Here is a 24,247-nt window from a genome sequence, read left to right as displayed (position 1 = left end):
CCAATTATATGAGAGAATAGCTGGAAGAAGCAATAAACTGCCAGAGAACTAACTGCATAACAAGGACACAGGCTGGCCTTCCACAGCATTGCCTTCACGTGCAGCTGCTTCAGACTATAGCCTCAGGGACCCTGCAGCTGGGGGCCTGTTTGTTGCCGTGGTATGGAGAGGCTCTGTAAACATTCAAAGTAGGGTTACCAGATTTATCTAATGAAAATATAGGATGCCCAGTTAAATTTGCATTTCACATAAATAATGAAGCTTTTTTAGTATAAGTGTGTCCCAAATACCGTATGTCCCATTACTGTATGTCCCATATTTATGCTAAAAAATATTTGTTGTGGATCTGAAAGGCAAATTTAACTGAGTAGTCTTTATTTTCTCTGGCAATACTTCCTCAAAGCCTCAAAACCCATGTAGGGATTTAGCTTTTTTCCTTCTCACTCTTACTACATTCTATCAAGGTAACAGTGGTCCTCAAACCCAGGCAGGCATCAGAATCACCCAGAAAGCTGCTGAAGCCACAGACCACTGGCCTAGCCACAGAATTTCTGATTTCGATGACCTGGTATAGGGACTGAGTATCTGCATTTGTAACAAGTCTCCAGGTGATGTTGATGCAGCTGGTTCAGGGACTTGAAGGTAACTGGAAGCCACACAGATGTTGACATTTATGTGAAAATGCAGTCCCTCCTTTGAGAACCACAGCCTTATATCTTTTGCAGAGAATAAAAATCCCACTGGTTCCATCAGTACTCAACTCTCAGGTCTCTTGTCTACTTACTTTGAGACTAGAGGTAATTTACCTACACACAAAACCCCTGTAAAGAGGAGAGAAGACTAGCTTGAGTAGGTTGCTGTAAGGATGAATTGAAACATGAATTTGGGGGATAGGTGCCCCGTGCAGAGAGGAACACTGGGGAAATAGTGGTCATTGGCATTGCCATTAGCTTCTTCATGGTTAATAGAGCACCTTCATATGGACTGTTCCCAGCACAGTGGCTCATACCTATAATACCAGCATTTTGGAAGGCTGAGGTGGGAGGACAGATTGAGGCCAGGAATTTAAGACCATCTTGGGCAACAAAGTGAGACCCCCATCTCTATAAAAAACAAAACAAAAATAACAACAACAAAAACAACAAAAACCCTGCTATTCAGGGGAGGCTGAAGTGGGAGGATCACTTGAGCCTGAGAGGTTGAGGCTGCAGTAAGCCATGATTGTGCCACTGCAGTCCACCCTGGGCAACAGAGTGAGACCCTGGCTCAAAAAAGAAAAGTTTTTAAAAAATGATTCTGCTCCCGCAATGGGTGCAGAGGAACCAAATCTTAGCACAAGTAGCTTGTCCCAAAGCACATAGCACCAAGCAAAGGCCTAAGGTGACTTGCCAGGTTTTTAGACTTATACATAAGAAGACTTTATCATTTTATGCAGGCTCAAGCAAGCCAAAGAAATCATCATATATACATCATAAAAGTATGATGTTTAATTTTCTAATGCTCATTTTTTTTTGTAAAAAGAAAGAAACTGAATTTCCTGTTGTGTTTAGTGAGGTCATTAAGAATTTGAATCACTAAATCCTAGAGACTGGGTATAGCTGCCCATCTTTCAGCTGATTTGCCTTCAACTTCAACAATGTGCTCATTGCAGAAAATAGTCTGTACCACTTTGTCAGCCACTGCTGAGCTCCCCTAGGAGGAAATGCATGTTTTGGGCAACTGACAGGAGTCCTCCGCTGGGATTCGTGTTGTAAGTTTCTGGTCTTGGGTAAGAATCTGGTTAGTTTGAGAGTCTCTGATCCTGTCAACATTGGGGCACTGAATTTGCACAGGTAGAGCTTGTTGTTCTGTGGGTCTTTGGCACTACGGGCAACCTGAATTAGGAGGTGATATGTGCCAGCCTTCCTTAGCAGTTCCTGTAGCTTTTATGGGGAACCCTTTGTCTCTTACTGGATCTCTTGAGGAGTAACCAGCCAAGAAATAAAAATATTAAGCACTGGGTCTCTTTTGACCATAGGGATGGAGTGCAAATGGGAAAAAGCAGGGATATTAGGGGCTGAGAAGGGACTTTCCTGTCTTCCAGGAGTTCATGTGCCACTTGGGGAGAGAGTTGACCAGGCAGACAGCTGTAAACCATGTCTAGAATCATATAGGAGAAGACCCCTAGGGAGTCAGGAAGAGAAGGGGAGTGAGGACAGTGCTCCTGGGTCCACGAGAGAGAGCAGCATGGGCTCAGGGAGTACATCAAGACTCCATTTCTCTCCAAAAATGTTTTTCATAGATATGGTTGACTTGGGGGTCTGGGATCCTCCAGCTGGGGAAGCAAAGCTCTGGTCCTGTGCCTCATCTGCCATATTGCATCAGGGGTCTCTCCTTGGAAGATCTGGGGAGGCTTGTGGCTGCCAGTGTTCATGGTGGGGTGTTCTCTTCACCACCTCCCCACCAAGGGTGCAGACCCTTTATCAAATCCATCCAGTAGCTCCAAAGCACCCTATCTTTCCATGGAAGCTCCAAGATGGTGACCCCACTCTGAGCTCAAGCTCAAGGGTAAGTCTCTGTATGCAAGAGAATGATCTACCTTCCTTTACCAGGAAGCCCTATACACCTTGCTTCTCAAACTGAGTATGCAAAAGGAAATAGATTTTTCTGGAGACTCTCTGGCTTATTTTTTATTTAATTTTATGTTCCTTCACGAGAAAGGTCTGAGAGCTTATTGTCTTTCCAGATTGTTATATCAGCAACTCTCTCATGTGTCTGGACAGTAACTGGCACATGGCATCACTTTCATATCAATACCAACATCTGTGTGGCTTCCACTTACCTGGCAGGGTTCTGAAACAAGCTGCCATGTGCAACGGTCATTCAGCAGTGGGATTCCACAGATGACTAGAAGTGATTTTAGAAACAGGATAATGTTTAGAAAATGAGAATCCAGCATAAGATTTTATCATGAGAGCACTTCAGAGCCAAACCACCTATGAGTTGTTAACTCACCTTCATATGGTGTAACCTGTGCTGTTTAATTTCTGGAGGGCTAATTTAGTTCAAGATAGACCACTCTCCTATTGCCTACATCAAGAAAATTAGAGGGTCCATCATGGTGAGCTGAACAGAAATGATGTACAAGTTTAAACCCTGAGAACCATGGATTTAAACGCTGAGAACCATGATGGAATTACTCTAACGGCCAGTGGCAGAGACCCAGTGACTTTGAAATTGCATAATGCACAGCCTTGTGATCTTAGAATTCACACATGTTGGGATTTCCCTTAAACACACCCCATTTCCATTCTTTTGTGAAGGTCCAATCTTTAATAGGAGATTCAGGAAGGTAGAGACTTGACGTCTATACTCCAGGCTGGCTTGTTGACTCCCTGCTGAACTCTCTCCAACAGGTATCTCTTGGATTTGGTGTTTCTAAGATAGGGGAAGCAAACGTCTAAAACATCCTTCAAAGTGCTCGAGGTGACTTCAGAAAATAGGCTTCTGGAAGGCATTGTCCTAATAAATCGTGTGAACTTGATTATCATTTAGATTACCTCTTCAGTAGGGAAAATGAAGTTTGCAATCAGAGCTGTAGATAAGGGCTCTGTATGGAGAAAAAACAGCCCAGCCCCACAAACAACGAATCATGCTGGTGGCAGGGTGATCTTTGCTGCCTTCTGGTGACACTGTCAACTGTCTGAATATTGATGCCACTTGTCCTTGTGTATGTGTGTGCACACAGGTGATATGAGGATTACAATAAACACCCACATGTGTTTATAGAGATTAATGGGATATCTGGGCTTTGACCTTACCTGAGTATTTCTCAGAAGCACTGAAATCTTGGTACCTGGTTGTTTGCTGACTTTGACACAGGCAAGGGCTTGAGGAAGTCTGGCCTTACCAAATTAAATTAGCAATAGACACTGTAGTTTGGATCCATTAATGAGGCAGATGCAAGACTTTTTGGGGAAAAAAGTATTTTCCAGAAATACAGAAATGGGCAATTTACCTTAGTAATTTTATTGGGGGAAAAAACCACCTCTATTTGAATGATAATTCGAGGTAAACACAACTGTAGTCTCTTCCCTCCATGTCAGGGAATTAGAACACATGAAACTTCAAGGAAAATCTGTAAGAGACCCATAAGCAGGCTGAAAATGGTTCTCACCTGCCACTTTAATTTTATACAGGCAGAATTTCCATTAAGAGTAATTTTATAGATAGGATTTCTCTTGTTTTGTTTTGTTTTGTTTTGTTTTGTTTTGTTTTGTTTTCAAACAAAGCTCATGCAGGTTGGTTTTCCATTCCATGAAGTGAAATCCCTGTGGTTTATGCTGTACATATCCTGAAGGCAATTGCGCCAGGCCGGGGAAGATGGTGGTGTGCGGGTAGTCATGAGAGTCTTCTACCCTGCACAGGAAGAAACTGAGTTGTGGGACCAGGAGAGGTGAATCAAGGATGACTCATCTCTTGCTGCAGGCAGGTCCATGTGACCCTGGGCTGCCGTTTCACCCACCCCTACCCACCACAGGCTATTGGGGAATGTCTCTCTCTACTTCATGACCCAGCTCAGCTGTCCCCTGTAATGGAGTTTTCCCCGATGCCCTTCTTCCCTGGTGGACCTGACCACTCCCTCCTGATGTCTCCCCTCACCGTGTGCAGACTTTGCTCTTGGCATCTAAAGGCCTTATTTACCTCATTCTCATCCTGGGCTCTGAGCTCTTAGTTTTATTTATCTTCGTGTCCCTATCGCTTAGCACCAAGGAGATAAAAACTTTACAATTGTCAAATGAATGGGCTTGCTTAAACCCAAAGCCTGGGAGTCATCCTTGATTCATCTCTCCTGGCCCCTACAACTCAGTTTCTACCTGTACAGGGTAGAAGAGTCCCATGGCTACCTGCACACTGCCATCTTTCCCCACCTGGCTGCAATTGCCTGACCTGTCTCACTGCTGCCATTTTTGCATCTCCTCCACCCAGTTCATGTTCTGAAGAGCCACTGTGGTCATCTTTTAGTAATAAAAATCAGATCTCATGTTTAAAACTCCACTGGGCTCTCCAACTCTCTTACTCTGAAGGCAAACTCCTTAACAGGCTTGCAAAGCTCCTTAAATAGGTTTGCAAAGCCCAACATGGGTGGTTTCCAATTCTAGGGCATGTTGGAGTCATCTGGAGATTTTGGTTGAGATTCCAATGCCAACACACAGGAATCTTTGTCAAAATCCCCAGGCAGTTGTAAGGCATCACCTGGGTGGAGAACAAAAGTAATCTTCGCTCTCGCCTCTGCACCCTCCCTCTCTGCACAGCCACGATGACCCACTTTCAGTTCCTACTGCAGAAGCTCACTGTGCCCTTCTCCCAGATCCTCCCACGTTGGCTCTTGTGGTCATTTGGGTCTTGGTTTAAAGATCTCCTCCCCTGCGGGGACTTCTTGCCTCTCCATTCCCTCTTTGACACATGGTGGCATTTCATTTTCACCAGAGCATTTGCCAGATACTTTAGCTGGTTTTTGACTTGTCCAGCTACTCCCAAAATAAATGAAATCTCATGAAGGGAGGATCTTATCTGTTATTTTTGTTTCTGAGCATCCCCTACCAACATAACTGCTCGTTAAATGTAGAAGGAAGGAGAAAGGCATATCTAAGAAATTAATTTTGGATTGGTCTCATGGGAAATGGAGGAGTGCTTGGTCAGGGCTCCCAAAACACAATTTCTGCAACCACGAGCCACTTCCTCTCTCAAAGTGCCCAAAGCTGCTCCAGTGAGTTGTGTTCCTTTCACTCAAGTGAGATTGGGAGCTGTTTGCAATGCACTTGCTCTATTTCAAACCACTTCCTCACGTCTCTTTCCTCCAGGCTAGGAAAGACCCTGCTATTTATCAGATGAGCTTGGGAACCATTAGGAAAACTCAAAGTCAGCAGCAATCAACCTGTAACCTCCCAGGAGTGTGGGTTGAGGTCACCAGCAGGGGAAGCCCCCTTGGACACAGTCCTGCTTGTTTTGCACCTAACGTGGGCTGCTGGGCCCAGAATCAAAAGTTCTGTGTGGCACAGCAGGCTGAGCCGAGTTGAGGAAACATGAGTGGAGGTGTCAGAGAGCTCACATTTGCTTTTGTTTCCTCTTGGGAATCAAACCAAAGCTTAATCGTGGTATCAGGTGCTCTAAAGAAACAAACTGAAAATAAAAAAAAAAAGAAAATCTGACTTCCCAGAGTAGACCACAAACAGTTGAACCAAGATGATCAAAATCTTACAAATGGTATTGGTAATGTTTTTAATCTCCTCAGGACACCGTCTGTCTACCCTGGCCTCACCCTAATCTTGAGTAGCCCATGAGGATTGCTGAGCTGGACTTGAATCTAATTCTTTGTACAAGGTTTCTTTTCCCTAAGTGGAATAAGTGACTGTCAAGAGTCACATATTTGCTTGCGCAAGGGCCTGACTGACTGAAGCTGACATTTCCTTTTTTCCTGGAAATGCCATTGGGATGTTTCTGCAGCCCTTGGCTCTGACCTGGTGCTGCCTGGAGCAGGGACCGCTGGATACTGGGAGGCATCTTGGCCCATTGCAGTCTCTATGGTGATGTTGTTTTCTCACTGCTCCTTCTTACAAATTGCTCTAGGGAAAGCTGGGATATTTCCTTGTCCTTAGAGGCCTCATACCTAGTGTAGAGATTTTTCTATGGGAGGGGTGATCTTGCACCCTGGCACTTCTCTCCAGAAGACCATGATTCTGTTGCTAAAAAGAAGCATTCAAAGGCATTGTTCTCCATAAAGTAAGTTAAGTGCTAACACCATACTTCACACCCTTATTTAATTTGTCAAGATCAACCTTGTTTTTGGTCAATTGTCAATACAGCCACTTAGTTGGAAATATTCCAATTTCTTTTTCTTGTTTCTCCTTTCAGTCTTGTCTTTGAAGTTAAGCGATGGTGCCGTATTCTTTTTCATGTCTGAATAACCAGACAGGGGACAAGCTCAGCCACTCTGTTGTTTTCCATATTGTAAGTCAGTAGCTGTGTTATGTTTCTCCAGAGGGGAAGAAATTTCATAGGATCCTTGGCTCTATCCTACCTCCTTAGATATTCCTAGAAAATTCTGTCTATTCTCAAGCCTGAGAAATATTTGGTTGCTCCACTGGATTGATGAGCAAAGGGACAGGCCCGGGTTGGAGGAGATGAATAGAAACAGACCCAGGACTTCACTGGGGATCGCAGGATCCCCACTCCAACTCTGATGCTTGGCAAGGGGCCAAGTTGCCTGTCTGCTTCTGCTGAATGAGCAGGTTACTGCCCAGGTGTTTTAGGAAGCACAGCAGTTGCTGAAACACACCCCCATGCAACAAGCGCCCCAGGAGCATTTACATATGCCAGACCCTTTATTAATCTACACGGCCAAGTGTCTCATGGGAATTTGAGTTATTGGAACAGTCCCTTTTCAATTTTTGCAAGAGGATATATGCTGTTTGTTTTTAACACACACCACTTTTAAGTGTGCCATCTGTGAACATCATTACGATTAGTGATATGTACTTAGAATGAAAAAATCCCAGTCTCATAGTGATTTTTAGCTACTGTGTACTTAATCAAAGGATACTGAGCATACATGATTATTATGTTGTTGTGCATTACCTTTCGCCACATTAGGAAGGGGGCAAGGTGGTCTTTATCTTGCAGAGGCTGAGCAGCCCTATAGAGGGCTATAGACAAGAGTGAAACCTCCTTCTTGCAAAATGCTCTAGGGATAGGTGGGGGGTTTCCTTGTCCTTAGAGGCCTCACAGACCTAGTGTAGGGATTTTTCTATGGGTGGAATGAGCTTGCACTCTGGCACTTTTCTCAGAAAACCATGACTCTGTTGCTAAAGGAAGCATTCAAAGGTGTTGCTCTCCATAAAGCAGGTTAGATGCTAACATTGTACTTCATGTCCTTATTTAACTATTGTCAAGACCAACCCTGTTGTTGGCCATTGTCAATACAACCACTTATGGTGTATCAGTCTCTACTGAGTTCTGCTTAGACTCAGGATATGGCTTAGAATAAGGATCAATTAATGGATTATGAACTAACCACAATGTTTCTCTAGAAATGTGTGAGATTCTATACCTTCCGAACTTAATTCTCTTTCTATTTTTTCCAGATAACTTGTTCAAACCCAAAGAACGGTGCATTTCAGAGAAGGAGATGCATATGCGATCTAAGAGGTACTTGGTTATTGTATGGTGGGCAAAGAAGTTGGTGGGGGCAGTGGGGTGGTTTGATGGCTTCAGGGGCCCTCCAATGGGACCACTGCTTCTAGGTCCATGTTTAAGGTCTGAGGTCTTTTTGGCTGCAAATCTGAAAAAATGGCTAAAATAAGTACAGTAGGTGAAATGTGCTTTTGAATGTTAATGCTGCTCTTGGAAAAACCTTAGGAAAGTGGTAGGTCTTGGATTCTGAACCAATCCAGTAATTGGTCTCTAAGAGATTCCCAGACTCTGAGCTGGAACTCCTGCACATTCATATTGTCGCTCTGGGCAGGAGCTATTTGTCACTGCACCTTTGAAGGTAATTTTATAAGGAGGAGAGAAACTATTTCTCCTAAGGGTCTGGACTGTGGCGGGGACTGAAGGAAAGGATCCAACCTTGGAGGCAGATGGCACATGGGAGCCGGTGGAGCCTCAGAGGGGCCATGAGCTAGGTTTCCTGGTGCTCTGTCTCCAGCAGACATGGCGGCCATGCTGCCAACGCATCCTTCTTATTCTGCTTGGCTGGTGGCTGTTCAAGACTCCCACTGATTCTCACCAATCTGATGCACACAAAGGCTGCCATTCTTTCTGAGATCTGGCCTCTTAACCAAAATATAATAGCTCAGCAGCGTTGGCCAAGTTCATGCAAGTAAAATGTCATTAGTTTATAATAAAGTATCTAGCACAGGGAGGAATTATAATAATTAAATCAAATTGATAGTGCACTTAAAGAAACCATTGAAATAGGAAGAATACTTTTCTCCCCACTTCAGGCATACAATTTCTGCTTTTACCATGATTATATTGTTTCCATGGTAATTAGGTAACTTTGATCATTTATTGGAAAGCTCTTTGTAAATAAGGAAGTGAAAACGAGGAAAAGGGAGACCATCCCATTAAAGACCTGATTCGTAGCATTCTAATTGGAGTTTTTAAAAGGACACTGGGCTTTAAGACTTGCTATTTCAGAAGTGCAAAGTTGCATATACCTCATGCCAGAACCATTCCCTTTTCAATTTACTGAAAAATTTCAGCCAAATCCTCCCCTCCCAGTCCCCAAACCCAAAGCCACCATTATGGAGCCTTGCAAACTAAGCAATTAAAATAATAGACCTCAAAGCAGCGTGAGTAGTCAGAGAGTATTGCCCTATCATTTTACTGAAGAGGAAACTGAGGCTCAAAGAGGACGAGTGAGCTAGGTGATGTTGCACCTAAAGTAACTGGCTTCCCCTAGCTGGTCTCCTCTGGTGGATTTAGCAGCTGGATTTGCACTCTGCTCTGTGGATTGTACCTTGGGTGGGCTCTGACTCTGGCTCACCCACAGAATCACCTGGAGCTTTCTTTTCTTTGTATTCTTTGCTATTAATTATATTGTTAAATTACATTTTTATGTTAAAAATGCAAACAATGGAGATAAAGCTAAAGTCCCCTCATGACCAGTGGTTCCCCTCCCTGTTCCCAGCCCACTTTCCCTACCCCAGTCCCAGCTCTCCAGACACCCACAGTGACATCTCCTGAGTATCCTGTCAGGCCTTTCTCTTTGCCTTAAAGTAGACTTTTATTTGTGCATATACAGCTATGTGATTTTTAACCATGAATTAGTTATCATACTACACACTATCTCTCGGTAGCTTGCTTTTCACTTTATGTCTGTGAACCCCTTCTGTGACGAACAGATAGATTATTTTCCTTGTCAGTTTTGACTGTCTGCAGAGTGGTCCCTCGTATAGATGGACCATGATTTATTTGGGATGTTCTTTTAAGAAAACACTGAATCAGAAGTAACAGAGGTGGGACCTAGGAGCCTTTATTTTATACTTCCCAGGTATATTAGTCAGGGTTCCCCAGAGGGATAGAACTAATAGGATATATGTATATAAAAGAGAGTTTATTAGGGAGAATTGACTCACATGATCACAAGGCAAAGTCCCGTGATATGCAAGCTGGGGAAGAGAGAAGCCAGTAGTGGCTCAGTCCAAGTCCAAAAGCCTTAAAACCAGAGAAACCAACAGCGTAGGCTTTAGTCTGTGGCTGAAGGCCTGAGAGCCCCCTAGTGCAAGCCCAAGAGTCCAGAGGCTGAAGAATCTGGAGTCTGATGTCCAACAGCAGGAGGGGCGGGAGGAGGAGCATCTAGCATGGAGAAAGAAGGAAGCCAGAAGACACAGCAAGCAAGGTTATCCTGCCTTCTTCCTCCTGCTTTATTCCAGCCATGCTGGCAGCTGATTAGATGGTGCCCACCCACAGTGAATGTGGGTCTTCCTCTTCCAGTGCACCAACTCAAATGCCAATCTCCTCTGGCAACACCCTCACAGACACACCCAGAAATAAGACTTTATCAGCCATCCAGGCATCCTTCAATTCAATCAAGTTGACACCTAATATTAACCACTCTGTCAGGTGATTGAGATGGTCAGTATCAGAAAGATCAGTCTATATGGATCTGAGGGAATTCCCACTGCAGAGCTTTGAAACATGTCTACTTTCTGACTCCTTTACAGTTTTCTCTCCTAGTCCTTCCTAGAATCACTCCTGAATGTGGCAATTATGTGTTCTTTTTTTCATGCATTCATTCAGCCCATGTTGATGCCTACAGAGTGCTAGGCACAAGCATTTCCTGGATCTCACGAGTAGCTTGATGCCATATTATGGTTGGGTGACAGTGTTGTGTAGAAAGAGTCAAACAGACCAAGGTTCGAATTCCAGCCCACCACAAACCAGCCAAGGGGCTTTATACAAGTCTCCTGATCTTACTGGGGCTTGGGTTTCTCATTTATATAACAGTGGGACACGATATGCCTCTTCCAACTGTGGTGAATATAAAATGAAATAATTCATGTCAAGCAATTCAAGCCTAGTGTCCAATACCTAAGATGTCTCCTGCGAAGATTGTCATCATCATTTTTCTATGTTGTCCTTATGATTTTAATGGTGGAACATCTTCACTATATCTTATCTGGCTTTCAAACATGAGAGAGAGAAAGATGTTTTAGCCAAGTGCCACATGTACAGCAATCCAAATGCTCAGGCTACAGTGACTCCACTGTGTCAGTGGATTATAATGAAATATTAATTGGCATCAGCCCATGAAGTTTCTGTTAGAAAGTAGGAAAGAAGTGTCCAGAGGAAGATCCCTTGGGCCCTTACTTAAAAGTGCAATAGGTTGAGAGGTAAAAACACACACACTTATATGTGTTTTATTACAGTATTGTAAGTCCTGCTACTTCTATTTACATGCTGTTTCTTTTCTAAGTCACAGGAAGGCAAACACTGAGTGGTAAGAAGGTATTTGGAAACAAGTTTACAATCAGAATACTAAAGCAGTAGGTTTAGAATCTTTCATTTTACGATTAAGTCATTAATTATCATAGAGAATGGAAGGACAAAAACAATGACTTCTAAATAAGCAACTGGCCTCTCCAGCTTTGCCCCTGGTGGGACTCTGCCTGTTGCATTGCCCCAGGTAGCACTGGACAAGGTGCCAACCCCTGCCATGCAGCAGGTTCTGGGTATGGTCAGGAAAGCCCTTCGTCCTGGCATCCTACAGTTGTGAGCTAGCCCATAAGCAGTGATCTTCTCTTTGAAATGTAAGAGCCTGCCGTCAAGACAGGATGCAGCCCCACAGCGGGAGCACGCTGTCAAGCTACCATTCCAAATGTTTTCCAAATCTGTTTCAGAATCTATAATAACTTGCCGGAAGTTAAAAAGAAAAAAGAAGAACAAAGGAAAAGGGTGATCTTACAAAGTAACAGACTCCGTGCCGAAGTCTTCAAAAAGGTAATGGCCTCGTCACCAGCAGGTGTGATGTGTGTGGTGCACAGATGCCAAATCTGAACTTGACATCTTTGTTTCCCTTTTCCTCTAGCAATTACTAGACCAGCTCCTTCAAAGGAATGCGGTCTAACTGCAGGCTGCCCTGCTGACCACACTACCTGGACCTGGGAGGACTTCAAATGCTGGATAAGCCATTAAACTTAGCATTATCTTCATGATGGGAAAACACTTATTTTACTTTCGATTTTTTTTTTCCATAAAGGAAAACATCACTTCCTGAATTACTGACCCAAGCCAAACAGAAACAATAACCCTCGAGGAAATAGGTCAACAATCTGTTGTGGGGAAACCACCTCCATGTAACCCACTGGATACAGTCCCCTTAATGTTTTTTCTTCTAAATTGTACCTTTTGCTTCTGATTTCTTCTCCCTTGCTGTTTCCTGCCCATCAGAGAGGCCTCATACAAGCAAGTTTGTTTACATCCCTGGGGAATCTTTTACATCAAACTTTTGGGATCCAAATCCATCTCCTTTTAAATTTCAATCTCAACACCTGCCAGTTATGCAAATGCCAAAATGTGGGTCATCATATAGTATATTTTAAACCTTTCTGAACATGTGCACCACCCAATACTAGAGGCTGACTTGGAAACCAGTGGGTGCAATGCCCGAGGCTGTGGAACAATCAGCCCATCTCTTTGTGACCTGGAGCAGTCAGAGTGGCCCTCAGTCACCCCGCCCCATTCCTCACCAGAGAAAAGAATCCATTTCTATGGAAGCTCTGACATAACTTCAGTGTTTTCTACAACACTCCTCCTGCCCCACTCCATAAAAAAAGTTGTTTTGTTAAGAAATAGCCTAATGGTCCAACTTCGCTCTCTGTTCTTCCAAATATTTATAATATACATTATTTATAAATATGTGTGTTTCGGAAGCTAAGAACAAGCTAGTTGTTACAACACAAATGGAAATAAATGCAATTATTATAAAAATTCAAGTATTTCTGTGTTATATATTCTGTTATGAAGTAGGTGGCCAGGATAGATAACATAAGGTATAAAATGCTGCCCAAGACCCAGCAGGCACCACTGACCTGCTCCGCATCCTCTTCTGCCTCTGACCACCATGGAAGTCCTTGTGCTTCTAGATGCTCCAGTGGATAATGTTGCCTCCTAGAGAGCTGGTAAGAGAAAAGCTGATAAAACCATTGAGAACAAGATTTAGGATCCTGCAGACTCTAAATCTTACTAGGATTCTCCCTAGGAATGAAACAAAAGGTTTGGGGATGAAGCAGGAGCTTGGTGATACCTCTGTCTCTTCCCTGAAGTTGTCACCCTTCCTTCCCTCCTCCCGCTGCTGTACATACTGTCCCCTCTTTCTGAAATGCCTTTCTTTTACATATCTGCTGCAAACTGTTTAAAACTCTATCCTGGGGTTCTCTCCTGACACGTGCCCTCTTTGCCTTGCCCTCCAGTATGAATTAGAGACCTCACATCAGCACACACTGCATCAGACCTGTGCCCTCCTGCCCATGCGAGGGTCTGGCAACACTGTCAAGCATGGAAGCTGCCTGGTGTCCAGTATTGACTGCTGCTCCATGGCCTGTGCCCTCAGGCAAGAGTGTCAGTCTGGGTCCAACTAGGAGAGAGAAACCACACAGTCATTTGAATGGAAATGTTTAATATGTTTAATCATTAACCTTAATAGTAGATTAGAGTAGCAAAAGGTTGGCTAGTAAGTTGTAAAGATAACCCTGAAGAATATAGGTGGGTACAGCAGATGCAAGGAGTCCTAGGAATAGTGTTCCTCCTAGCCCTGGGCTGAGAGGGAACCACAGTGTCTCGGCAGGTGGTGGAGAAGTTTCTGTGGTGGCGTGCCAATGGAACTTGTTGAGAATCTACAAGTCTTTCTGGAACTTGCCAGAGATCTGCCCTCTAGGATCCACAGGGAACTGTCTCCTTGGAGACACTGCTACAATACCACCTCAGGGAGGGGGCTGGGGAAGCAGCTGGCCATGAGTGCTGTTGGCCACATGCTACCTGCAGGGCCTGGCACTGGAGCTGGCTGAGCAAATGCGCTGTCTCTGGGAAGCAGCACCCTTTTCTCCTGCAGTTTCTTTCTAGCTCTCTCTACTGACAAAGCCTAACATTGTGTCAGCTGGCAAAGGGAAAATACTTAAAGGGCCTGAATCCATTTTAACAGAGCAGGCAAAAAGGGTGAATTTGGAGGTGAGAGAGAATATAATCAATATATGGCACAGCCTTTGTTTCCTTAACCACAAAATGCAGATAATTATAGTGCTCCCTTCATAGGGTTGCTAGCGGAATTGAATAAGCCAGTGAGTGTTGAATGCTTAAAATAATGACTAGCCTAAAGCAAACACACCATGAGTGTTTCCTATTCTAAGCAGAGGTGGAAGTTAGGACTGTCTTGGGAAACCTAAGAGCACAGGGGCTGTGAGTTGGTCCTCCTGTAATCCCTCAGCTCTGTAGTGAGTGCTACACAAGACCATTGAACTCATGGGTGCTGGCACAGCAAAAATCAGCCAACATAAATAGGGTGCTTCATAAACTCTTTCCTTTTATGTGCTTCTCATGCTCAGAAACCATTTCAGCAGGGTGACAAGCTTACCTTCAGGTTAATTTCTGCTTTCTTGAACTCATTAGACCTCTTCCAGGATGTCACACTGAATTTCTATTTACACTTTAAGTGATTTTTTAGAAAACATTTAAATCAAATCTATAATATTAGTTAAGGACAGTCTTTCCCAGATAAAGATCCTGCACATGGCTAGGTATGGTGGCTTATGCCTGTAATCTCAGCACTTTGGGAGGCTGAGATGGAAGGATCACTTGAGCCCAGGAGTTCAAGACTGGCCTGGCAAATGATGAAACCCTGTCTCTACAAAAAATGCAAAAATTCATCAGGCTAATGTTTTAATTTTCTGTAATCAATCATTTAAACTCAGGGCCCAACCACTTCTAGACTGTTCTATGACATTTTTTAGATTTATGTTGGCTGATATTTAAAAAGAGAATGCTTAGATGGAGCCAACCTTCAAAAATGCCCACAAAGAGCCTCATCCCCTTTGCAAATCCAATGCCCAGCCTTAAAAATCTAAAGAATAAATAAACATCAGCTTGAGAGGAAATGCCTCTGAGTCACGTATTTCTGAGAACAGGTCTTAACTGAGGTGGCTAGGATGGAGAATTAAGGTAGGAATATGTGATAGCTGGTGTGAGCTGGTCTTTCCTCTGGGCAGCAGGCTCAGGACAAGGCTGGAAACTAAGGTTTGGGTTTCTGTTTAACTAATTTTTTTTTCTTGGCCTGTTATTGTTGTAACCATCCTTCAATGCTGAGAAAGGAATTCAGAGAGCCAGTATTTCTTTTCTGTTATGAAAGATGTTAGCAGAAATGTAATGTAATTATGTTATAATTCATATGAAAGTAAAGCCTGAAGAATTGTAACTGCTGTCCCTTATATTTCTCTCAGGAATTGGTTACCCATTTTCTGAATTCTGTTATTAAAATAAGACTTCAGGGAATACTTTGAGGTTTTGGAAAATTCTAAATAGAATTTACCATTGTAACTTCAATCATTAAATTCTGTTCTGGAATAGATTTATTTACATCTGAGTGTGTTTCGGTTCTGGTCTAAAACAATTCTTCAGTGATACAGCTGGCAGCAAGGGGTAAAGATTGTTAGAGGATATTCGTGAGCTTAGACCAAGCAACATCTGAAATAACTTGAGGTATCCAGGTGGTGACAGCACCGGGCCATCTCATTGCGTTCTCCATGACTTCATGTCGAAGGAGCAATTCCTATTTTGGTTGTTTTCTCTGCCAGCCAGTAATGAAATAATGGAAAAACAATTGCCTTGGTTTTGTTAGCCAGTGTCTATTGCCAACCAAACTTCCTGGAAGTTTGTGGGCTCCCTGAGTGAGTCAGCAAATGCTTGCTCCGATGTAACAGGGCTCTTTGAATGAACTATTTCTGAAACAGCCAATTGTGGGAGAGCAGTTGAGACTTTGATGTCTGAGGTTCTCCCATTTCAACACTTGGTATAAAAATTGCAGGCAAGGGGCCTGGTCTCTGACTGCATTAAATGACCAACGGTCTGAGTATGAGGCACATCAGGGGCAGAACAAGAAAAGAGAAAGTAGGGTGATGTGGCTGCCCAACAGGAGGTATCTGACAGTTGGTGTGTGAGAGCTCTGGGTTCAGGAAATAACACAAAAAAAAATCCACTGTGGGTCTGTGTGAGTGTGTCTGCATGAGCATTAAAAGCAAAGGAAATAATCTGTTCAGTGATTAAAATGAGCCCAGTAGCAGAGGGTTCTACGTTATAGAGTTCATTGAATTTGCGCTTTTATCAATACTTGATAATTACCCACGAATGTCTAGCTCTAATAGAAACCTTTTGGAAGTGGCTTCCACTGGCTGAAGCAGCCCACACTCGGGACTGAATGGCTTTGGAAATCCCTCCAGCCTTCTCCTGAGTGTCCCCTGCTGATGGGACATTTCCCCACTCAGGCAGGAGAGCAGGCTGCCTGGGAGACCCTTGAGATTCCATCAGATCCCCCCTTTCTCCCCACAGTCGCTTCTTGTTTGGGAGTGGGGGACTCCTCTACGCACACAGATGTTTCAGCCACATGGAATGGAGCCACGACTTTGGCATGTCACTTCCAAAATTCAAGGATTTTTTTCAAGTCAGGTCAATTGCCTCAGGCACAGTTTTGATCCTGAGACCCCAAGAGACGGTCTGAGGTAATTGCCTGGAGTGTGTGTTGGGCAGGGGGTTTGAAATCCTTCCACTTTTTTATCCTTCTCTGAGAAGGTTTCCGCATACACATTCTGGATGCTGCCGTGACCTGCCAGAGTGCAGCCAGAAACATGATGTCAACCTGTGGCCCTTTTCTCAGATCTTCGCGCATCAGGAACTTGAAGAGCGGGGAGGGGAGAAAGAGACTGGACTTGCCTTTAGAATCTTAAAAAATGCCAGGTTATTCTTATCAAAGCTTAAAAGGAAAGAAAAAGCAGCTTATGATCTGAATTGCTACTGAGAAAAAAAAATGAACTTCTTTAAATCATTTTTATTAAATAGCACCAAGAGTGAATGGCATAGGAAAAAATGTCCTTTTGATGACTTTCTGAGCATTCTTCCTCTGTTTAAACATCTCTACTTTCCCGACATGCCTGAAATGGTACAACAGCTGTAACTGACATCAGGGAAAAGATATTACAACTGTCACCCGTGTTAACTCCATACGCCGGGTAATATCCTTTCATCAAAGCCAACGGGGCTGCCTGCTTTACCTGCCCAGTGATGTCAGTGAGAGGGAAATTATAAATCTTTTCACAGCCGCCGATTGATAAAGAAATAAACCCACACTTTTGTGTTATATCCACTATAGTTCCTCTTGGCTGATGTTATCACACGGGTACCAAAGAAATTAGTGATGACAGCCCACTTAACGGGTACACATTGCTAAATATGTGCTTAACATTAAAAGCTACTGAGTGCATATACAGAAGTTTTGTGTTTGTTTTTGTTTAAAAATATACCCAAAGGCGAGTAAGGCCAGATTTAATTATTATATGCTGACATAATTAAAATACCCGGTCTTGCTCTCTCAGCTGAAATGTTTATTACATCAAAATGACAGAATAATTCAAAATATTTGTCTGTTTTTTTTTTTTTTTTTTTTTGGTAGCATGTGACATTGTATTAACAAGGCTGAGCCTAGCTCTTTACAATGGAAAACAGATGTTTGTTCATGGATTAAACCGAGGTGTGTGGACACCAATATTTCTAGATGGCAGTATTGATTCAGATGGATGATGATTGTTTCCATTGAAGCATTTCTTCCTCATTAGGGTGTTTCAACCCTAATTCTCAATTAGCAGTTGATTAATATTCCCCCTCCTCCCACCGCCTCAACACAGGAAGTGTTTTCTGATCGGTTGGTGAACAACCTCTAAACAGGGACAAGAACCTGAGCAGAAAACTGCTGAACCCAGAGTGCATTCTGAACATTTCTCAAAATAATAGCCTACATTTGTTTTTTTTCTGAGCGCTAACCAAGTGACACTCACTTGTCATCCATTTATATGTTCCCGCTGGGTGACAGCAGCCTCAACTAATGCAAATCAATTGTTGCCTCTGTATATCCCATTCCCGACCTGGCCCTTTTAGGAGCTTCCACCCTACTGCTAACTGGGGACAGCAAGTTAGTATCTAGTCTCTTCTGAATCATTTTGGAAGTGTTGTCACTGGCTAAAGCAGCCCGCATGTGGGACTGAATCACTTTGGAACCCCCCTCAGCCTTCTCTTGAATCAAACAGTTCCATTTCATGTACAGGTCCCATCAGTTTGAAATGAAGCCCTGCCTAGGCTCACACTCGGCCTTTCCGAGTTCTGCCACCACCACCTCCTTCCCAAGCTTGTGGCTAGCTTCATAATGTGGCTTCCTGGGGAGGGGACCAGTGGGACAGAGTCTCAGCTCTGTGTCCAGGGTCCTTGGGTAGCAATGGAACTGCTATGGACTGAATGTTTGTGTTTATATGTTGAAGCTCTAATCCCCAGTGTGACTGTCTATATTTGGAGATGGGGACTCTAATAAGGTAATTAAGGTTAAATGAAGTCATAGGGTGGGGCCCTGATCTGATGGAATTAGTGTCCTTATTAGAAAAGACTCCAGAGCCTTCTCTGTCTCTGCCTCTACCTCTGTCTCTGTCTATGCCTCTGCCTCTGTCTCTGTCTCTGTCTGTGTCTCTGCCTCTGCCTCTGTCTCTGTCTGTGTCTCTGCCTCTACCTCTGTCTCTGTCTATGCCTCTGCCTCTGTCTCTGTCTGTGTCTCTGCCTCTACCTCTGTCTCTGTCTATGCCTCTGCCTCTGTCTCTGTCTGTGTCTCTGCCTCTACCTCTGTCTCTGTCTATGCCTCTGCCTCTGTCTCTGTCTGTGTCTCTGCCTCTGCCTCTGTCTCTGTCTGTGTCTTTGCCTCTACCTCTGTCTCTGTCTATGCCTCTGCCTCTGTCTCTGTCTGTGTCTCTGCCTCTACCTCTGTCTCTGTCTCTGCCTCTGCCTCTGTCTCTGTCTATGCCTCTGCCTCTGTCTCTGTCTGTGTCTCTGCCTCTACCTCTGTCTCTGTCTATGCCTCTGCCTCTGTCTATGCCTCTGCCTCTGTCTGTGTCTCTGTCTCTGCCTCTGCCTCTCTCTGAGAGCACACAAGGAAGAGCACACAGTGAGATGATAGCAGCCTACAAGCCAAGAGAAGAGACCTCAGAATGAAACCTACTTTCCAGCACCTTGATCTTAGACATCTCAACCTCCAGAACTGTGAGAAATCCATTTCTGTTGTTTGAGCTACTCAGTTGTGGGTATTTTGTTATGGTACCTCAAGTCAACTAACATGGGACCCTTGCTGTCCTCAGTGACGACAGGGTCCCTTGCCCATTCTACGGGCATCTGCTACTCAAATCTACAGCAGGGAAACTCTCAGCTTGCTGACTGTGCTCCACCTTTGCACTCACAGGGACTATGTGTTCCCCCTGAGGCCGGTTGTGGCTCCCATAGACCCAAGGCTCTGTGGTCTACTTTGCAGCCCTGGGCTGCAGGAGGACTCTACTGATGCTGGCACAATTCTGGGCAAGTTAGGCAACCAGTACCATCAACTACCTTCCCTATCTGCCCCTGTGGTCTACAGGAGCTTCCTGATACCTTCCTGCATGTGCCATGGAAGGGCATGGAAACCTGCTGGAAAACCAAGCTGGTGGAGGTGGATTTCTCCCCAGGCTATATCCTGAATTCTCTCTGCCCTGGGCATATTGGGCCTCTGGGACCTAGGCCCTTAGGCATAGCTCTTGAAATGCTCATGGAACTCCAGAAAATTACTCCCCACTCCCCCACAAGGCCTGGTTTTCACGACAACTGTGTCATGAAAGATGTTAAGTGACTAGGTTTTAGGGCTTGATGGCCCCTTTTTTATATTGTGGGATTTCTCCATTACTTTATTTTCTAAGGGAAAAAGTCACCTGGCTAATGAACAGGTGTTCCCTATGCATTTAAAACTCATGCCCAATCCACACTTATTATTCTCAGGAGGGCCCTGGGAGGTAGGCAGCAGGCAGTCTCTGGACTGACTTCCTTTTTTATAGGGGCCAGAGGTGGGTGGGGGTTAGTAATCATTTTTAAAGTCAGATGCAATTAGAATATGATGATATCAGAATCACTATTTAAAGTCCCTTAAGTGCCACCTTGACGACAGACTAACATATCTCTGTACAGGTCAGCTCACCCAGACAGCTTCCTCCAGCTCTGAAACAGATCGATTGAGCACCAGATGAAGTTGGCCTGGATGGGAGATGTGATGTACAAGAGGTATTTCCTTTAAAATATTAGACTCTTACTCAGCATGAGGAGATGGTCATGCTTTGAGAAGCAAGGGAATCATACACAGATTTACATCTCCCATCTGGTTCAGCCTCCAGGGCAGAGGCTGGATTGGAATGATGAGCAGTCATTCAACTGCTGGTGAAATTGTCCTGTCTCTTCCTCCCCAAGCTCATCTCTGAATTAAGAGAAGCATGAACATATGAAGCACTGCCCCTGAATAGTTCCCATTGTACGTGATGAGACAGAGTAAGCCAGAGAACACGTGTAACTCGCACAGGGTATTTCATGTTGGTGGGTTGGGACTGAGCTTTGAACCACGTCTGTTTCCCTCCTGAACTCTGAGCTCTTATATTGACATCATGCTGCAGATGGTGTACATGTGTCTGAGAATGAAAGATACAGATTTTCAGATTTCACTAAAATGTTAAGTAATTTTACTGGCCCCAAAGAGCCTTAAATTATAGAATAGGATCCCTCAACGCTTTAGGAAAATAAAATTGGAAAATATTTGCCTTGGAAAGTTGCATCCTTAACAGAATAAGGAAAAATTACATAGGATCATGATGTAGGTTTATTATGATGTGGGAATCATGGAGGATGTGATGTTTCCACTAGACTGAAAGCACCCTGGGGGCAGGGGCTATACCATGCTTCTCTTCCCTAGAAACTGGTATCTCTGGGTATCAAGACATTCTCCTCACTCCAGTGTCACCAGCCATCAGGGCTTAGTTTTTCCCTTATGTCACCAGCTGTTTCTCACCCTCCTCCCTCTGTGTCTCACTCCATTTAGAAAAGCAAAAATTATTTGGGTTCTCTCCCCAAAGTCAAAAGTAATGGGACAGGCAGACCCTCCTGAAATTCTGAGCAGAAATTGCTGCTACATTTGAATCAGATTCTAAGAGGTGAGAAAAGCTTCTTTTTTTTCCCAACTTATATTTTAAGTTCAGGGGTACGTGCGCAGAGTGTTGAGGTTTGTTACATAGGTAAATGTGTGCCATGGTGGTTTGCTGCACAGATCATCCCATCATCTAGGTATTAAGCCCGGCATCCATTAGCTATTCTTCCTGATGCTCTTCCTGCTCCCACCCCCAGTGTGTGTTGTTCTCCCCCATGTGTCCACGTGTTCTCATCATTCAGCTCCCACTTATAAGTGAGAACATGTGATATTTGGTTTTCTGTCTCTGCGTTAAGTTTGCCGAGGATAATCGCTTCCAGCTCCATCCATATCCCTGCAAAGGACATGATCTCATTCCTTTTTATGACTGCATAGTATTCCATGGTGTATATGTACCAAATTTTCTTATCCAGTCTATCAGTGATGGGCATTTGGGTTGATTCCATGTCTTTGCTACTGTGAATAGTGCTGTAATGAACATATATGTGCTTGTATCTTTATAATAGAATGATTTCTATTCCTTTGGGTATATACTTAGTAACGGGATTGTTGGGTCAAATGGCATTTCTGCCTCTAGGTTTCTGAGGAATCACCACACTGTCTTCCACAATGGTTGAACTAATTTACACTCCCACCAACGGCATAAAAGCATTCCTTTTTCTCTACAATCTCACCGGCATCTGTTGTTTCTTGACTTTTTAGTGATAGCCATTCTGACTGGTGTGAGATGGTATCTCATTGTGGTTTTGATTTGCATTTCTCTAATGATCAGTGATGTTGAGTTTTTTTTCATGTTTCTTGGCTGCATGTATGTCTTCTTTTGAGAAGTGTCTGTTCACATCCTTTGCCCACTTTTTAATGGGGTTGTTTATTTCTTGTAAATTTGTTTAAGTGCCTTATAGACACTGGATGTTAGACCTTTGTCAGATGGATAGGTTGCAAAAATGAGAAAGGCTTCTTATATACACCTGTGGATCAGTGCCGGTCACATGCCGCAGGCCATGGTTCTTCATCAGTGCTAATGCGTTCTTCTAGTGGACATCTCAGTGTTGATGTGTTCAGAGTTGTGAGGGACTTGAGTGGTGATTAAGCAAAGGAGGAGGTCCTGGCAGCAACAATCTGGGCCAGAAAGTGGAAACAGCCTCCTGAATTCTGAACTTTCCAGGTTACATCAATGGAAGTGCTTTACTCTTGACACACACACACAAAAAAACTGTACCAGGCAAGGTTTCGGCAAATATATGTCACAACTGCACTGTGATACAAAGAAGCAAAATTCCAAGTTTAAAACTTTCTCATCCTTCTATAGAATACATGCATTTCCCTAAACACATATATTATTAATAGCCCATAAAATATTAACTCCATCTAAAAATGCATTATTAACAACATAATGAGTGCAATACACACATCGGTTTTCTCTAGACACTATTTAGAAACCCCAAGTTCTTTTGTTTTTGATATCGGTGAAAAGAGACAATTGTAGAAATGTTTATTTGTAATGATCAAGAAAGTTCATGATCTTGTAGTCAAGGAGTCAACACAGAATCAACAGTTTGGTCCAAAAAGTAAGATTTCAAAGCAAAGATTTTTCCCCAGAGTTGAGAAAACACAGAGGTACTGTGAAGCGGCACATCTTTAGAGATGCACTATGTGTTGTTTTGTTTGGTTTTGTTTGTGGGCACTTTCTAAAATGGGATTTAAAGTCCAGGGACCATAATTAGGCCCACCACAAATGATGTTATTGTTGTCCTTAATGTATGGCCTTAAATACATCATAAGAAGGTTCACAGTGAGAGTTTACTCATTGCTGCGAGCTTGTGGACACCACTGTCTGCTTTAAAACAATGCTCTGGCTTTGCTCTTTGAAGACAAGACCTGAAAAATCAGCTGTATGTATTTTCATAGATCATCAACATTAGAAGGTGCACATTGTAATTCAAATCTCTGAAGAGGAAGAAGGAAGATATTGACTTCAGTCTTCATTTAGTCCTGTTATGGGACTTCCAGACACTGAAAAAACTCATCCCTACAGCCGGCTGGAGGATATTGTCCTGGAAGGGGCAGCTTTCACATATGGTTTGAATTCAATTAGCCAGCTCCTCTGAGAGCCACTAGAGTACCATTTAGGACATTGCGTCTTGAATTCTCATTTGCAGCCTTGCAAATAATTTTCAAAGGTTATTAGACCATAAGGAGTTTTCATTACCTTTCATTCATGTCAACAGCAAACACTTACTGATTGAGCGTCCACTTGGTGCGCTCTGCTAGGTGCTTCCAGGTGCATCCAAAAAGGGACGCAGTACAAAAAATTAAAATGACTAGAAGCAGCAACACATGGAAGGTAAAAATCTTTCTAATAAGAGCAATGGAAGAAACATTTCTACAAATGTTAAGCTGTAAGTCAAATGTTTTTAAAAAGAAAGAAAAGACAAATTTGATTAGACAAAAATGAGAAACTGCTTGCTGTGGTCTGAATGTGTCTCCCCAAATTCATATGTTGAACCTTAATTGCCAATGTGAGAGTATTAGGAGGTAGGGCCTTTAGGAGGTGATTAAGTCTCTGCCTTCATGAATGGGATTTGTGCCCTTATAAAAGAGGTGCAAGGAAGCTGCCCATCCATTCCACCATGAGGATGCATCCAAAGGTGTCATCGTGAAGCAGAGAATGCCCTCACTAGACATCAAACTAGACATCAAACCTAAATTGGCCTTGATCTTGGGCTTCCCACCCTCCAGAACGTGAGAAATAAATTTCTATTTTTTATAAATTATCCAGTCTAAGGTATCTTATTATAGCAGCCCAAACATACTGAGGCACTCTTGAATGTCAAAAGACACTGTAAACAAAATTTAAAAGGCGAATGGCAAAATGGGGCAAATATTTAAAACCATAAAGGGTAAGATCCTTTATGAAAGCGTCATATAGCTCAATAAAGGAAAAACAGTCCAACAGAAACATGGTTCTAGAAC

At 43.4% G+C, this 24,247-nt stretch overlaps 3 long non-coding RNA genes across 7 annotated transcripts in view; 2 read left to right on the top strand and 1 right to left on the bottom strand.

Annotated features, from left to right (window-relative positions):
* Positions 1 to 12,197, top strand: part of C8H10orf90 (chromosome 8 C10orf90 homolog) — a 102,029-nt gene extending 89,832 nt beyond the window's left edge. For all 5 annotated transcript variants that reach the window (XR_002916491.3, XR_008510706.2, XR_008510707.2 and 2 more), the window contains 3 exons: positions 8,124 to 8,187; positions 11,886 to 11,985; positions 12,074 to 12,197. This is a non-coding gene — a long non-coding RNA (chromosome 8 C10orf90 homolog). The remainder of the gene's footprint in view (positions 1 to 8,123; positions 8,188 to 11,885; positions 11,986 to 12,073) is intronic.
* Positions 12,198 to 13,078: 881 nt separating this feature from the next.
* Positions 13,079 to 24,247, bottom strand: part of LOC103891752 (uncharacterized) — a 34,900-nt gene continuing 23,731 nt past the window's right edge. Inside the window, exons 2-3 of the long non-coding RNA XR_655995.3 lie at positions 13,499 to 13,621; positions 13,079 to 13,163 (exon numbers count right to left, since the gene is read on the bottom strand). This is a non-coding gene — a long non-coding RNA (uncharacterized LOC103891752). The remainder of the gene's footprint in view (positions 13,164 to 13,498; positions 13,622 to 24,247) is intronic.
* LOC103891751 (uncharacterized) lies at positions 16,079 to 24,048 on the top strand. The gene is made up of 4 exons (XR_655994.4): positions 16,079 to 16,171; positions 20,272 to 20,364; positions 21,170 to 21,281; positions 23,183 to 24,048. It is a non-coding gene; the product is annotated as an uncharacterized LOC103891751 (long non-coding RNA).

This window comes from Pongo abelii, chromosome 8 (assembly GCF_028885655.2).
Source record: "Pongo abelii isolate AG06213 chromosome 8, NHGRI_mPonAbe1-v2.0_pri, whole genome shotgun sequence".
Lineage (NCBI taxonomy): Eukaryota > Metazoa > Chordata > Mammalia > Primates > Hominidae > Pongo > Pongo abelii.
The sequence above is the reverse complement of the archived record's forward strand: the minus strand, read 5'-3'. Positions and strand labels throughout refer to the sequence as shown.